Genomic DNA, 17,902 nt, shown 5'->3' with positions numbered 1-17,902 from the left:
CTAATGGGCACACAGTAGATAAAGGTGCAATTTGTGTGAAAAGATGCTAGAGACGAGTAAACAAAGCTGAACAGACTTGAAGGTTTTTTTTTTTAAATAGTATTAAAAGTAACTTGGTATTAATCCAAATTAGATTACTGTAAGTGAAGATGATAATTGTTCTCTTCTGGGAAAGACTAAGAAGAGAAGATGTAATTTTTATTTTATTATGCTATTTCTACTCACACTTTACTGGAGATAATAGCCAGATAATTGAGTAAGAAACAAAAAGCATGAATACTGGAAAAAAAGAATTTGGCTTATATTTACAGCTCACATGATCTTACTTATAACAAATTCTAAAAAATCACCAAAAAGCCTATAAAACTGAAAAGGTCAGCAAGTTTGCAGGGTGCAAAATCACTATATTAAACCAGTGGTATCTTTTCATATTAGCAATAAACAACCAAACATTCAAAGAAAAACAGTTTCATTTCCTATAACATTAAAGGAGAAAAACAATTAGGAATACAGTGGACAATGGAAGTGCAGAGCAGGGTTGAAGACACTCGGCAAAATCTAAATGAACGGAAAGGCAATGCTCACAGATGAGCTACTGTTGATGTAACTGCTCCCAAGTCGGTCTGCAGAATGAACAGAATCCCCTTCAAAACCTCTGATGCTTTTCTCCTTCCAGTGACTGACAAGCTGACTTTGATATTCACTTGGAGATATTCCAAGGTGCCTAAATAGCCAAGACAATCTAAAAGATGACTGTAGGATTCATACTACCTGAGTTCAAAATTGATATAATATCCTCTGAAGAAAGCCTTAATGAAATCTGATTCCTTGCATGCTAATAAAAAAGGAATACAATGTTACATCAATCAAGAAGGCTGCTGGGATAAAGACAGATGTGCTGATTAATAAAATTGAGCTTCCAGTAATCCTTATGTTTTAAGTTTTTATTTTATTGGCAAAAAGTGCTTATGTATGTGCCTGTGTGTATGTACACATTCACACAATCATGTGGGTTCCTATGGAGGACGTAGGAGTATACTGGAGCCCTTGGAGCTGGAGTTAGCAGCATGATGTATGTGCTGGACACTGACCTTGGGTCCTCTGAAAAAGCAGTGGGTGCTCATAATGGCTGAGCCATCACTCTGGCTCCCATGTTTTTAGACAAGTTTTGTTCAAGGATATATGTACAAATCTGTGGACAAAAATATAATCTTGTCGACATTTGATGCTGGCACTGTAATTGTTCACCTATTGAAGGATGCTCCTGGACTTATGCTTCCCACCATATGCAAAAATTAATTCAGCACAAATCAATGTCTTAAATGGAAGAGTTAAAACTGCAGAAACTCTGTGTTTTAATCACATTGACCTTGGCTTAGGCAATAATTTCTTTTTTTAGAAAGTTTTTTGAATTTTTTTTTGTGTGTGAATGAGCATCTTGCCTGTGTGTGTGTGTCAATAGCATGTATGTGCTTCATACCTAGTGAGGTCAGAGATCTTCAGAGTCCCTGGAACTGGACTTTAGGAAAGTTGTAAGCTACCACGTTAGTGTTAGAACTGACTCTGGGTCCTTTGCCCTGAACAGCAAATAATTTTAACTGCTGAGTCATCTCTCTTGCCTCTATAATTTCTTAGATATACCACATAAAGCAGAAGTGACCCATTAAAAACATATTTGACTTAATAAAAATTAAATTCCTGCATTATAAAATTAGTGAAAACGAAAACTACAAAGTGGGAGAAACACACATCATGTGTTTTACATGATTTGACATCAAGAATGCCTATTCTTTTAATACACAAAACAAATGACCGAGTTAAAGGTGTATAAGATAATTAAATTGAACATTTCTTTAAAAGAGACACACGAATGACCAATAAGCATATTGAGAAATGGTCCACACCAACCAGCAGTATGAAAATTCCAGTAAAATATGCATATCATGGGCAGTGCAAGTGTGGATGAGGTTTAAAGAGTTTGGGGGGAAATGTTTAGTCAATTCTTAAAAGTAAAGTTACCATGTTACTCAGCAAATCCTCTTCAAGGTGATATTGAGGAAAAATTAAAGCATACCCACATAAACGCTGTACATGTAGTTTAATTACTGAACTACTTACCTTGGAAAATGACTACAGCTGATGTCTATCAATAGTTTAATAGCTATAAGAAATGTGCTGGAACCACACTATGAAATGTTTTCCAGCCATAAGTGAATGACTTATGACTTACATGAACATGATACTCCATAGGTAAATCTTGAAAACATGCTATGAGTTGGAGACAGGGTAGAAAAGATCACACGGACTGCAATTCCATTTATATGAAAGCACAAAACATGAAAATCCATGGTGATAGAAAGATGGGTAGTTGCTAAGCCCGGGGGGGAGGCAATGAGACTGCCTGCTAATTGGTACGGCACTGCTTTCCTGGGTAAGGCACACACTCTAGAATTAGACAGTGGTAATCATTGCACAACTTGGTTAATACGAACAGAAACTTTGGAATTGTATAATTTATAATTGTAAATTTCATGGTGAAAGGTTTCTATACTCCAGCATTAAGCCTTTCCACCGATGCAGTCAATCAAACGACCCAAATTAAGAATTAATAAATCCAGGTTTAATCTGAACAAAACATTCCTTGGTGGCCCTAGGGAAAGAAGAAAAACCCAGGAGAAGACCCACCCAGCAGGCTGGGAGTTGGGAGCTCTTCTTAAATAGCATGTAGGTGTGGTCCTGGCATCTCTGGGGGAGGAATCACCAATGGTGGATTTTCTCAGGGGCGGGGTCTGGAATGGGGCAGCTCCAGGGAGCTAGAGATTCCAACACATGGCATATGAAAAAAATTGGCATCTTTGGGGCTTTTCACAGCAGAAAAAATTGTATGTTAGAAATGTATTATATGTTTCTAAATAATAGCTAAGTGAAGACCAGTACATTCGTATCAATGAAGGTAGAGAAAGGAGGTAGCTAGGAGATCATTGCGTTCTGCACGAAGAGCACTGGATCAAGAGCCCTTACTATTTCAGCGGTTGTTTAGAAACCCTTTCTACTCAGAAGCATCTAGTACATGTCAGTGCTGAAGTGCAGATATGGCCCCAAACTTTGTCACAGAGGTTTGTGCCAAATGGCCCGCCCATATTACCTCTGGGAGTATGTATGTATACACCACTTTGTAAACTGTAGCTTCTCCTCTGTACAACAGAGATTCTTTATGCTCAGGGGCAAATTGTATCCATGTCAGAATATGAGTTTGTAAAAAGCCTAAATAATTTATGCAAGACACTTTTGACAACCTGCATGCAGTAACAAAAGTCATAATAAAACAGTAAAGGAAACTTTACTGTTATCCAAAAGCTCCAGGTCTAGTGAATAAATTTGCCATTAAGAATTTTTTTTTTTAGAGACCAGAACCTTTGTGTTTTGCCAAGCACAGCTTTCCCTAGCTCACTTTATATTCATGTCAGTGAATATACTGAGTGTTGTATGTTTTATAACATGGGATGCTTTGAACATAATCACACATGCTACACTTTGACTAATACATGTGCTCTGTATACATATCTACCATATTTATATATCTACATGCAAACAAGCACAGGATGGGAAAGTGGGACCCACGTCTTACTTAAATTTGATGTTCTTTTACCTAATATTATTCAGAGATGCCCATGTTTGAAATATGTTTCTGATCTTTTTTTGTGTGGGAAAATATAAAAAGCCCTTCCAAGAATAGGAAGCCAGTTTAGGAATGAAACTTCCTCTCTTGCTTAAAGGGCTGTGTTTTCCTATGCAAATGTAGCAAAGCCTAGAAATTAGCAATGACTGCTAAATTAACACACTTGAAGAGCTTGGCTGGTTCTAATAGGCAGTCAAATGGTCTTGTTACATTGTAATGGTGCCAAGCTAATTGAAGTGATTACTGTTGCTCATGAGCAGCCTTTTTGAAGTAGAAGTCTTTTAAATTATCCATAGACGTTAAATGTCAGACACTATTGTGTAATTATACTTTGTAAATGCTGAATGTCATAAGGCATCACAGGTAATTGAGGTTTACAGAGAGGAGCTTTTTCTAAACCTAATTGGGCATCAATTCTTTGTCACTTTTTCTGAATCTAATTGGGCATCAACTTTTTGTGCCAGGGGACACTCCAATGCTTCACAGTCTCCCTTTCTCCCCTCCCCTCTCCCTGATAGACCTCCTCATGGGGCCCTACATGCCAAGATGTTTCCAAACCACTGGGCTAACAAACGGCTGTTTGTCTCACCCCGTGGCGTCTTCTGGGACTGTGATGCTGGTTTGGGATTTCACAGACTGAAGCTTTCTGAAGCCTGCTGTGGTTATCATGGCAGAATGAGGCCATCTGAGTGGAGCATCCCTCCTTGGAACCTCAGCGTGTCCTGGGATTTTCACTGGTGTAGTGATGGGGTGCATGGGATTTTTGAGATGCTATAAGCAGAGGGTTTTCACAAACCTAAAATAGCCCTTTGTTTTCTACCCCTCTTGTTTCATAGATTGTGTTAGAGTTCATATCTTCCATCCCAATTTAAAAGCACATTCATGCGAGCAAATTTTCCCTCTCCTTCTATGACAGCAATGTCTGAACTCTGAGGCAAACTTCAGGTTTGTGTATCTGACCAGTCCTGCTCTGACTAAATGGTGAATACAGCCAAATGTCTTGCTGTTCACTATGAATCCTTCAGTTTGGCTGACTGGGAATATATTAAAAACAACACTGGTTTTAATCAGTGGCTGGGAGAAAGTAAACACAACAGGATTTTGTTGCATGATTCTTTATACAGATGTTTACTTGATCACCAGTTTTATTAACCAAAACTGCTGTTATCTCACTATGATCTCATGGCTGCAGTCTCAGTGTATGCTTCTAGCGGGCCTCATCTTATGAAGATCCTGGCTTGTCAGGCTATCTTTTTCTTTTTTAAAAAAAGTATTCATTATTCCCTGTAATAAATTGAGTTGCGAGTAAAATGTTCTTCGATCTGTACAAGGAGGCCCTGGGAGAAGGGTTGGTGCAGGCAGAAAGGAGTATGAATAATTTCGATGCTAGAAAACAAAAAGAAGAGCCAGGTGTTCTTGCTGAGTGCATTGGAGAGTTTTCTGATATCTGAAGATAGATGCAGGGATGCTCACACGGATGCTCGGAGTGGTCCAGCCTTGCAACGGGCTTCAAAGAAGAACTCATACTCATTGATTATGATTCACCTCATTGTGGTACTGCAAAGGCGTATTAAGTGAGGACTTTTTATACAACATGAGCAGTATACAGATACCTGTCAGAAGGAACACTAAGCAGTAAGTGTCGTTTTCTAAGCATCATTTTGGAAGGTGCCTTTTGTGACGTGCCTGTCAGAGAAGAACAAGGTTCAAGGATATTATTAAAGTTGTTAGAAGTTTAAAGTAATAATGTGCAAGGCGCTGCACAAAATGTTGAATTATACATGGCTTTTGCACAGCGAGCACGTACAATCCCTCTCCCTTTGCTTCCTTCCTGAGCAAATTATACCCCTCTTGTAAGACTCTCACCCCGGTGTCTTAGAAGCCTAGCTTTCCTTATCAGTTGCTGCCTCTGTTGTCCATACAGCATGGTAGCCTAAAGCAGAGGGATGCCAGTTCTTCTCAATGTGGGCTTGATGGTTGGGATATACAGGAGCTGGTGAATCATGGCTTTGCAGAATTCCTTATTTCTATTTTCTAGGAACCCTCCTCAAAAAAGCAAAAAGGTATGTGTGTCTGTACACTGAGGGTATGAATGGATTTTCTGCTGGCTCCTGGCCATTCAGTTGAAGATCAAAGAAACACATGAGAAGCATGGTGGTAAGTGGCTTATTCTCCATGCTCTGAGGGCGAGATGAGAATTCTCCGGAACTGGGTACTGCAGGCTTCATGGGACATGCATCAGTGTTGCTTACTATTTAATTCCAGTTCTTTGTCCTGGCACAGGATGATCTTATATTTCCTTATGGTTGGATTTGGGTTACGTGATTTTATCCAGTGAGTTGTGAATAAAGTCATATGCCCATTTTCAGATTGGAACATATACTGGACCAAACTGCAACCTCAATCTTAGTCACAATAAATATCCCTCCCGACTTTGTCTCACTTCTGCCTCGTGCAGCAGCCACCTCCTCTTCTTCCTTCCACTCGTCTTCCCCTCCAGCCCACCTCTCTCACACATCTCAGTCTGGATAGGATCTCACTTTGTGGCAGTGGATGACCTCATACTTGTGGAAATCCTTCTGCCTCAGGATCTTGAGTATTAGGGTTGCTGGCAAGAGCCTTGACACGTGGTTTGAAACTGGCATCTCCCCAGAGCCTTTGTTCTGTTTGTTGTTGTCATTGGCAGAATTGAAGATAATGATTGCTCTCTATGCTAAAGCAGAGACCTGAATCAGGACCCCCATGGACCTCAGCGGGCCCATAGGGTGATGAATTGGGATTTGATATTATTGGCATTTTTCTTGCTGAAAAGCATACTAGTCTACTTGTTAAGCCATTGCTGGAGCAGAAACTCACTGAACCCATCATTAAATCATTAGGGTCGATGTCAAGGGTTACAAATACAAATGCCAGTGCCCATGAAACCATACTGAATGAAAGGAGACAGGCAGGCATGAGAAAAGACATGCTGTGTCTGCATATTAAGAATAACACAGAGGAACTCTGAAGCCCGGACTGCAACTACACACAGCAGACCAAGAGGTAAGTGATCAGCCAGTGGGCACCCCACTCTCTAGGCCCTGGGTACAGGGGCAAAACCCAGGCCCTCCCCCACCTGCTTCATCTTCACTAGCCAGCCAGTAAAGCAAAGGACACAGTCAATAAGACAGAAAGGCAGCCTATTGAATGGGAAAAGATCTTCACCAACCCCACATCAGACAGAGGACTGATCTCCAAAATATATAAATAACCCAAGAAATTAGACATGAAAATATCAAATAATCCAATTAAAAACAGGGTACAGATCTAAACAGAGAATTCTTAACAGAAGAATTTCAAATGGCTGAAAGACACTTGAGGAAATGTTCAACATCCTTCGTCATCAGGGAGATGCAAATCGAAATGACTCTGAGATACCATATTACACCTGTCAGAATGGCTAAGTTCATAAACACCAAAAATAGCTTATACTGGAGAGGATGTAGAGTAAGGGGAACACTTCGCCATTGCTGGTGGGAATGCAAACTTGTATAACCACTCTGGAAATCAGTATGGCAGTTTCTCAGAAAATTGGGAATACCACTCTTGGGCATATACCCAAAGGATGCTCAACTGTACTACAAGGACATTTGTTCAACTATGTTCACAGAAGCATTATTCATAATCATAATAGTCAGAACCTGGAAACAATCTAGATGCCCCTCAATTGAAGAATGGCTAAAGGAAATGTGGCACACTTACACAATGGAGTATTACTCAGCGGTAAAAAACAATGACATCTTGAAATTTGCATGCGAATGGATGGAGCTAGGAAAAAAACCATCCAGAATGAGGTAACCCAGACCCAGAAAGATGAGCATGGTGTGTACCCACTCATAGGTGAATACTAGCTGTAAGGCAAACAATAAGGAACCTGTAGTCCACAACCCCAGAGAAGCCAAGTAACAATGAGAACAATGAGAACGCTAACAGAAACACGCATAGATCCTCCTGGGAAGGGAAAATAGACAAGATCTCCTGAGAAAATTGGGAGTCTGGAGGTAGAGGAGAAGGGAAGGTGAAAGGGGAGAAGGGGAGGAGGGAGGGAAACTAGAGGCAATGGGATGGTGGAGATGGGGATAGGACAGAAATAGAGAACAAGGAAAGAGATATCTTGAATGAGGGAGCCATTATGGGGTTAGCAATAAACCTAGCACTAGAGAAATTCCCAGGAATCCACAAGGATGACCCCAGCTGAGACTCTAAGCAGTAGTGGAGTGGATGCCTGAACTGGCCTTGCCCTGTAGCCAGATTGATGACTGTCTTAAATGTCATCATAGAACCCACATCCAGCAACTGATGGAAACAAATGCACAGAACCACAGTGGAGCATTGGGCTGAGCTCCCAAAGTCCAGTCAAAAAGAGGGAGGAGTGAGAATACGAGCAAAGAGGTCAAGACCGTGATGGAGATACTCACTGAAACAACTTACTTGAGCTAATGGAAGCCTTCTAACTTTGGCGTGACAGTTAGAGGGAACCAGCATAGGATCAGATCAGGTCCTCTGAATGTGTGTGACAGTTGTATGGCTGGGGCAGACTGTGGAACCACTGGCAGTAAGACCAGGATTTATCCCTACTGCTTGTTCTGGCTTTTTAGAACCCATTCTCTCTGGAGGGAGATCTTGCTCAGTCTAGATGTAGTGAGGAGGGCCTTGGTCCTGCCTCCAAGCAATGTGCTAGACTTTGTTGAGACCCCATGGGAAGCCTTATCTTTTCTGAGAAGTGTTTGGGGGTAGGATGCGGTTGGGAGCGGGGAAGGTGGAGGGAGCAGGAGGAGATAAGGGAGTGGGAAGTGGATTTGGCATGTGAAATGTAGTTTTTTAAAAGAAAATAAATTAAAATAAAAAAGAATAAGCACATATTCCTTACGAAGACATATATTCTGGGTTTTCACATTTTAGTGTGTTCCCTGATCTCTCTTTTGTAGTGACAGCCCCAGTAGCAAGGTCTCTACTTGATATACAGCAGGGGTCAGGCATGATGCCCAATGACTGTTGACCCTTGCTCTCTGTGTGCTGGGACACTTCAGACCACACAAACCCTATCCAAAGGAGGCAATGGCTTTTTCCTTATCCTAAGGTGACCTTGACCCGAGGGATTGTGAGTACAGAATACACAGCTTTCATTTTTCCCAGGAGAAGCTCGAAGTTTAGGTTTCATGTGAAATGTTTTGAATTTAAATGTTCTCAGGAACAACAAAACATACCATAAGCCTGGTCGTGTGTGACTTTGACCCCAGCCTAATGCCTCACAGTCTTTGATCAGCAAGCTGCTGGCAACAATAATAGTTTCTGTTTTTGTTTCTGTTTTTCCCCTTTATTAAAGAGGCTACATCTTAGGGACAGGATAAACTTCAGCTGGCAATATAATGAGACAGAACTGAAGCAAAACACTAGCAAATATCTGTTGATTTCTCGTTAGATGTTCAAAACCTTGCCAGTTGTAATGAGAGATACTGAGGAACATGAAAGACACTCTGACTTGTAGAACTGATCTAGTTGGGCAAATTTGGCAAAAGCTACAATATGATGTCTAAGAAACAAACTGAGAAACAATTTCAATAGAATAAATTATATGACAGACTTAAACGAGTCAGAATTACAATAAAGGACTTCCTTTTCCATTAGGATTCTCCAAAGGAGGATTTGCTGTGATGTATGGAATGTATGCACCCTGTCTGTCTGTCTGTCTGTCTGTCTGACTGTCTGTCTGTCTGTCTATGTGTGTGTGAAATAAGAGATGGACTGATATGATGGTGGAGACTGTGAGGTTCTGTGGTCTGCCGTCGACACGTTAGAAACACAGGCAAACTGGAGATGCAGCTCATGACCCAAGTGCTGCAGCGTGGACGGTGGAATCCAATCCTGAAGGCCTGAGATCTAGAAGCCCTGAGGGTTGGAGAGAATCTCAGTTTACCTAGTGGGACAGAGAGTGAGTTCAACCATTCTCCACATTTTTCTTCTACTCGGGTGCTCAGTAGACCAGATGATGTCTGCTCACAGCTAGGAAGGTGTCTTAGTTAGGGTCACTAAAAGTGAAGTTGGATTTATTTGGCTTATGCCATACACATCAGTCTTCATCACCAAAGGAGGTCAGGACCAGAGCTCGGAGAGGGAAGGAGGTTTGTAAACTGCTTGCTTTGCCACGCGTCTTGTCACCTTCAAGTGGAATTTGCTTTGTTTCTATCATATTAGTGGGCTCTCGATTACTCAATTTTTGGTGTATTTCCCCTTTCTCACATCCCCACAAAGCTGTGCCACCCTCACTTTCTCCTTCCTGCCTCTGCGAACACTACAGCAGTTAGTGCACAGGTTGTCTATAAAATACACATCCCTGGATCACGTCAAGGATGGTGGGTTTAACTAGGCCATCCATCACCTAGAGATCTGAGGAAACATCACTTCTCAGGTTGCTTTTGCAAGTCTAATCCTAAGAGGTTCTCACATATGAGTCAAAGTGAAACAGGTGCCCTTCTGTGCTGGGATACGAGCTAGAGTCACTGGGGAGGAGGGAGACCCAACTGAGAAAATGCCTCTATAAGAACAAACAGTATAGCTGGGTGGTGGTGGCACACGCCTCTAATCCCAGCACTCGGGAGGCAGAGGCAGGTGGATCTCTGTGAGTTTGAGGCCAGCCTTGTCTGCAAAGCCAGTTCCAGGAGTCTCCAAAGCTACAGAGAAACCCTGTTCTGAAAAACCAACCAACCAACCAACCAACCAACCAACCAACCAACCAACCAACCAACCAAAACAACAGTTCAAACAGTTGGCAAGCCTCTAGGGCATTTTCTTAATTAATGATTGGTGGAGAGGACCCAGCCCATTGTGGGTAGGGTCATCCCTGGGCTGGTGGTCCTGGGTGTTCTATAAGAAAGCAGGTTGAGCAAACCACGAGGAGCCAGGCAGTAAGCAGCATTCCTCCATGGCCTTTGAATAAGCTCCTGCCTCCAGGTTCTGTCCATTATCTGGAGAAGATTAACTATGCTCCAGATGTATTCCTACTGTCTACATTGGTTCCTCATTTGCCTTCTCTCCTTTTCCTCATCCCTCATCTTAGAAGCATCCTTGGCTGGCACATCTTCCAACATGTTGCCAGAGAAGCATTTCAGCCTCACTTGTCTGATGAAATCCCATGAGCGACCACAAAAATGTAAAGACTCAAAATTACCGTTGACGGCTGTGCAATCCTTAAATAATGGAATGAAAAGCTTCGCCCAGGGCAGAGCATTCAGATCCATTGTGCTAGCCAGGTGCCAGAGCTGTCCAAGGCAGCATTTGCTTTTGTCAGAAGCAAAAATAAGGTAAAACACATGGGAGAAATTTCTAGAAGGGAGAAATTAGTGGAAAATTAGGATGCAAACAGCATGTCCCGAGGATTGAAAGCAGTTTAGGCAAATGAAGCAATCGGTAAATATTGTTTGTTACATTGATAAATAGGGTTTGGCAGCCATCCAAGGTTTGCTTTTAGTTTGAAGCCAAAAGTACCTTTTTATTTGACAAGGTAATTTTATGTGTTGCTACAGAGTGAATATTTGTGCCCCTCAATTTATGTGTTGAAATCTAATCTCCTATATAATGACATTAGAAGATAAGGCCTTCAGAAATTGATTAGGCCATTAGAAGAAGCTTTTATGAATGGGAATAGGGACTTTCTAAGGGGATCAAGAAACCAGAATTTTCCCCTTTCTTCATGTGAATATGGAGTTAGATACTTCCATTCAGGAACCGGAGAGATGCCCATTCTTGGACTTTCTGTGTCCAGAACTGAGCACCTGACATCTTGTCTGTTCCCCATCCACTCTCAGAAAGCTGCTATGGAAGCTGTAATAGACAGGACTGGGCTAGCAGGTGTGTGTTTCAGAATGGGCAGGTGGTAATGATGTTGAAGGAAAGACATTTGAGGACGTCCCAGTTTGGGGATGTGGCCCTGTGGGATTCGGTTTCTGCTTTTTCTGACAGGAGGGATGTGATCAGAGTTCAGACACAGAAAGCTGGAGAGTTTTCTTTTATGCACACTGCTTTCCTGATATTCTCCTCATGCTACATGTGAAATCATGGTCAGAGCTTGGGAGGAAGAATGGTGGACCTGTCACTGAAAACCGAGCTCCTTAACATCTTAAAAATGTGTTCTCTAAGACCTACTATGTGCCAGGCAAAGTTGTGGGTGTCCTAGGAGAAAGGGGAAAAATGTTAAGAAATGATTCCATTGCTCAGGAACCTTGTGCTTAATTCTTTTGGGTTACTTTGCTAGCTAGCCGTGTTCGTGGGGGTTAATTTTTAAACTCCTAGGTTAAGGGAGACATAGAGGAGGTGGATAGATATTGGCATTACAGGATGGGTACAAAATGTGTGAAATGGACAATAATGACCTTTAGGTGCCTTACTTTTCTAGAATATGTATATCTTGTTGGGTTTGTTGACTTCGCGGAGCCTAGTGTGTGAGAACTGGGAAGGGCAGACGATCCCTTCTGCCTTTGAGAAGACCAGGCTATATCAGCTCATACTTTTGAGTCAAATGCTGAGACAGGAGAAAGTTATTGACTAGAGACAAAATTCTGACTCAGAGAAAGCTGACTCTTATTATTATTTTTTAACAGCAATGGTAACAGCAGTAGCAGCTAATATTAACTCAGGCATAATTTCCCATGCTTTAAACATTCAGTTTTGTTATTCATTTTTTGATGTGGGATTCCTTTCTATATGCTGTGAATACCATTGGGTAATAAAGAACTGCTTTGAGCCTATAGCAGAGCAGGGCAGAACAGAAGTAGGTGGGGAAAACTACACTGAATGCCGGGAGGAAGAAGGCAGAGTCAGAGGAGAAGCCATGTAGCCCCGCCAGAGACAGACGCCAGATGGAACTTTAGCCAGTAAGCCACAGCCATGGTTTAAATTAAGATGTAAGAGTTAGCCAATAAGAGTTAGATCTAATAGGCCAAGCAGTGATTTAAATAATAAGGTTTCTGTGTGATTATTTCGGGGCTGAGTAGCCAGGAACCAACCAAACAAACAAACACCCTTCCTTACAACAATTTATTCATTAAGATGGGGTTTCATGTAGACCTTGCTGTCCTCAAACTTGTTATACAGCTAAGGATTACCTTAAACTCCCGATTCTGCCTTCACCTCTGAGTGTTGAAATTTATAGCTGGTTCAAGTAGTGCAGGGGATTGAACCCTGGTCCAGGACATGCTAGGAGAATATTTTACCAACTGAGCTACATCCCTAACCACCAACCTCTTTTGATCCACAGGATCAGGCTATGAGGATGCTGCTATGATCATGCTTTCCCAAAAGAGACATCGACAGCACAGGGATGCTAGAAGTGTGTTCACAGTTACAGAGCTAAGTCTGTTGCAGAGTCAGTGGTGAAGCAGGACAGTATGACCTCAGATCCTGTATCTGGGCACTAGCTACAGTCATACTTTCTGCCTGACATCTGATCAAACAGAGAGCCTGCCAGGTATAAGTCAAAACAAGCAAACATAACAAAAAACCTGCAAAGCAAAACAATCAACAGACCTCCTCTTACAGAGTTCCAGCAACATAATATTGAAATTGAGGATTTGAGGTTGAGACCAGGGAAAGATTTGAGGGTACCAGAGAGTGGGTGTTGCTGTGATGCACCTGACAACGAGGCTGTTATTCCTCCCTCTATTTGTGGATGTTAAGTGTTACAGTTCTGAGCGGAAAAGCTTCCTTAAAGTTACAGCTCTGGTGTGCAGGGAGTGTTCCTGGTGCAAGTGTTACAGCTTTGCTTTGCTCTTGGGGATTGTTGTTGTTGGGGGTTGGTGGTGTTTCCTCTGTCCAACCGTTACTGCTTTTGTAGGGTAAAAGGCAGGGAAAAATACCCTGACCCTGACTTAACCCAAAGATCAGGGCCAAGGAAAAGCATCTGAGCCTGACTTGACCCAAAATGGAGGCCAAGGATTTGAAATTCCACCAATCCCTGAGCTTCCCCTAGAAATAGACAACAAAACCTCACTAATCCTAAACCACCCTGGAAAACTCCGCTCCCCCATCCCCCACTGGCAAGAAAAAAGCCCTATATTACCCTGAATTTCGTTCAGTTTGCTGCTGCTTTTGCTGTAGCAGAGGAGGTCATACTCTTGTTTCCCTCCCAGTAAATCTCTCGGGTGGGATTTGTTGTGTAGTGCGACACTTCTGTCAGAGCAGAGTGGAACTGCAAAACTGGCTTTTCCCTGCCAAGCAGAGCTGTAATGTAAGTGTGTGTGTGTGTGTGTGTGTGTGTGTGTGTGTGTGTGTGTAGGGGGAAACTTCCCCCAGCAGAGCAGAGTTGTTACCGTTCCCCAGCGCAGAGCTGTGACCCTCCTGCAGGAAAAGCGCTGTGTCGCTTAGAGGCTTTTGGTTGGTTTTGTGCTATTCCTTAGCTTCCGACTGCCAGGATACCTTTCTGTCTGAGCTGCAATGCTTATAGCTCCAATGGGAAGGGTGGGAAGGTTCCTCCAATACAGTATTATAGCTCTGAAAGGAAAGGTATCATGGCAGTTGGGAGCCAAGGAATACCACAAAGTCACACCGCACAACAAACCTCACACAAGAGATTATTGGGAGGGAAGAATCCATGAGGGTGACTCCCTCTGCTCCAGCAAGAAGCAGCAGAGAAGTGAACGGAAGGTGGGGTTACTATAGCATTTCTTGGGAGGTGGAGTTTTTCATGGTAGAGCTTTCCAGGGTGGGGATCGGTGGGTTTTCAAGTTCAGAGCTAGAACTTTTTACTGTGTAGGGTGGGGGCTGGTGGGTGTTAGGGCCATCAGAATGTTCTGTGGGTGGACCCTGTTGGTTGGAGGTCCTCAGGGGCAGAAGTGGCCACTTGAGTGCCTGGGGGATCTTATGGTGGAAGGAAGGTGTAGATGAAGTCATTGAATAGTCAGAGCTTAATGAGTTGTGGGAGCTTGGAAGACAAGAAAGCCGAAAAGACAAAGGAGGCTTCGCTTGTGAAGCTTCATAGGGAGATTTGAAAGTTCTTCAAGGACTATCAGGTTCTTCTGGTAAGATTTTGAATTAAGAATCAGTGGTCAAGCAGTACTGAAAAATGAGCTATAATTTATAAGAAACTGGTACTACTGAAGTGAAACCTTTGATTTACTGGGATAATTGGTGCCAATTAGCTGGAGCTAAAAATTAAGCTGTGTTTAGTAAGAGACCAGCATCATTAAGGCAGCATCTTCTAGGAAGGATCAGCAAACAGAAGTTCTGGTCCAGAGGTGACCAAGGCTACATCTCTAGATGGTAGTCAGACTTGGTAATGTGTAAGAGTTTCCAACATGGTTTTGGTTTCAGTTGTATGAAAGTAATAAGATTGAAGAAGCTATGGAGAGCAGTTGAGACTTCGTTGTGAGAGGCCAGGAGAGATCACTGGTGAAGGCACATTCCTAGATGCAGTAGAAACTCCAGAATATGAGAGATGCCAGGGCTGTGGGATGTTGACCAAAGACAGTGGCAGATATAGAGTGAAGCTGCCTTGAACATACAAGACAAGCTGCATTTGTATTGAATGGCAGAGCCAAAAAAGTAGGACTGCCTATATCCATTGGAGTCCAGAAGATTATGAGTGAGTCCCAAATGTCAGACACTGTACTATTTACATGGCTGGATTTTGGTTTTGCTTTGATCTAACTACATATGAGCCCAAGTTCTTCACTTTTGAAATAAAAAGTACGTAATTTAGTTTTGATTTGATTTTAGAAGATTCCACAGTTAAGAGACTTTTTAAAAAGGAGACATTGAACTTTTTTCTTTTTCTTAGAGAGAGAGAGAGAGAGAAAGAAAGACACACACACATGATGTAGGTGTGTCTTCTATCTATCTGATGATTTCATTGGTTAATTAATAAAGAAAGTGCTTGGCCTAATAGGTTAGAACATAGGTGGGTGGAGTAGACAGAACAGGAAGAAGGAAGTGCAGTAGATGGCTCAGACAATTGCCCCGCCTCTCCTCTCTGAGCCAGATGCCACGAAGCCAGCCACCAGGTCAGATATGCTGAATCTTTCCCGGTAAGACACCACTCATGGTGTTACATAGATTATTAGATATGGGTTAAAGCAAGAGATGGGAGAATTAGCTAATAAGAGGCTGGAACTAATGGGCCAGGCAGTGTTTAAATGAATACAGTTTGTGTGTTGTTATTTTGGGGCATAAGCTAGCCAGGCACCCAGGAGCCGGGCGGCGGGAAGTGGCCCGCTGCTCTCACTACACACACACACACACACACACACACACACACACACACACAGAGAGAGAGAGAGAGAGAGAGAGAGAGAGAGAGAGATCTTTGTTTTGTAGTTCTGTCTGTCCTAGAACTCACTATATAGACCATGCTGGCCTTGAACTCATGGAGATCTGCCTCTGTCTGTGGGCATGTCTGTAGGCATTTTCTTAATGACTGGTATAGATAGGACTCTGTCTGCTATGGGTGGTAGTACCTCTGGCCAGGTAGTCCCGGGTTGTATAAGAAAGCAAGTCTTGGAGAGAAAGCTAGAGAGAAAACATGGTCTCTGTTTCAGTTCTTGGGTCCAGGTCCCTGCCTTGAGCTCATCTTCTTGGCTTCTCATATTGATGGATTGTGACCTGAGTATTGTAAGATGAAATAATTTATCCAAATTGTTGTGGGTCATAGTGTTTGTCACAGCAGCAGAAAACCAAACTAGAACACCTAGACACTTAATCCTGTCAAGTTGACACCTAAAGTTGACCATGGCAGTGATTGAAAAATAACAGTTGACTCCAGTGAATCTGGGACAATTAATTTATTCCTGTAGGATAGTGTTTTAAAGTTTGCAAGGGCCTTTTATGTTGACCTTGATTATTTAACTCCAAATAAACTAGAAAAAGTGAAGTAACTGAATGGTGGTCCAGTCCACACATCAGCTTTAAGCCTCTGGCTTCTAGTACGTAGTTCTCAGCAGGGCAAGACCTCTTTCTGCTCAGTTTCTTCTGGGGTAGGTGCATGGGTCCTGGCCTGCATTGTGAGCAGTGTTTGGCTGTTATTTACATCTGGTACCATGGACTGCATTGACAATAGGTGCTGTGTGTGGTGGGGATTATGATTCAGGGGACCTCCTTCAAAGCTTATGTTAGAAATATAGCCAGGTTTTTATTCTTAAAATTGCATGGCTTCTATTTATGAATGGATATAAAGATATCCATTGGAGCTGAGTTGTGTCTGTATAAAATTCATCGTGTATTGAAGTGCTAAGCCCTATTTCTCAGATTATAACTATTTGGAGATGAGATTCTTATAGTGTAAATTAAAATCAGGCCATGAGTGTAGTGTGCACCCTTATCCAATATGACATACTGTTTCTTCCAGGCAAGTGACAAAGTCAAAGCCAAATTGAAAATCATGCAGCTGGTCTACTTTTGGGTCATTTGTGATTTTCCTGTAGTTTGAAAAGAAGACTTTTTTTCTGTTAAAAATTGTTTTACTTTTAAAAGAGAAAAGAAGCCCGGTATAGTGGCATATGCCTTTAATCCCCTCACAGCACTCAGGAGGCAGAAGCAGGCAGATCCCTTTATGTCTGAGGCCAGTCTGGTCCACATAGTGAGTTCCACAAATAAACACATGGTGGGAGGGAGAGGGAGGGAGGGAGGGAGGGAGGGAGGGAGGGAGGGAGGGAGGGAGGAAGGAAGGGAGGGAGGGAGAGAGAGCAGCCAGCTAATCTGAGTATCTCAGTTCTGAAGAAACTGAGGTTTAAGGTAGTAGGGTAGCTTTCCATGGATTCCCATGATTCCTCATGGAAAAGGTGCTGAATTTAGCAGCTCCAACTGTGACAATAGTCTCCTATCACTGACCCTCAGTCAGGAGACTGATGTAGTGGACTGTTTCAAACACAATGGCTCAACATGTCACTGCAAAGCTTCTCTAGGAAGAAAGCAAATGAGCAAAATGCAGTGGGGTTAGTCTGTCTTCTAGACATATGAACAAAGGCTCTGGGGTTCAGCAGGTAGCTGGTTCGCCCTTCCAGTCAGCTGTAGTCAGTCTTAGGGGTCCTAGGAAGTAAACTGTCACTCCTTGGGGGGTTGGCAGGGGTGCTGTGCCCTGGCAAGTCTTGAGCTGCTCCAATCTGCATCCTTGGTTTATCCTTTCTGTTTCCTTACTTATCAAATATTTATTGTCAACAACGGGCAGTTCTGTTTGCACACAGTGTGATGGGGTAATGA

The 17,902-nt window shown here is 42.5% G+C and overlaps 1 long non-coding RNA gene across 2 annotated transcripts in view; it reads left to right on the top strand.

The window, feature by feature from the left end:
• Nucleotides 1–5,715: 5,715 nt before the first annotated feature.
• Nucleotides 5,716–17,902, top strand: part of LOC119805933 — a 112,652-nt gene continuing 100,465 nt past the window's right edge. For both annotated transcript variants that reach the window (XR_005284041.1, XR_005284042.1), the window contains exons 1-2: nt 5,716–5,836; nt 6,559–6,721. This is a non-coding gene — a long non-coding RNA (uncharacterized LOC119805933). The remainder of the gene's footprint in view (nt 5,837–6,558; nt 6,722–17,902) is intronic.

The sequence above is a fragment of the Arvicola amphibius genome, chromosome 1 (assembly GCF_903992535.2).
Source record: "Arvicola amphibius chromosome 1, mArvAmp1.2, whole genome shotgun sequence".
Taxonomy (NCBI): Eukaryota; Metazoa; Chordata; class Mammalia; order Rodentia; family Cricetidae; genus Arvicola; species Arvicola amphibius.
This window is presented reverse-complemented; position numbering and strand designations above follow the sequence as displayed.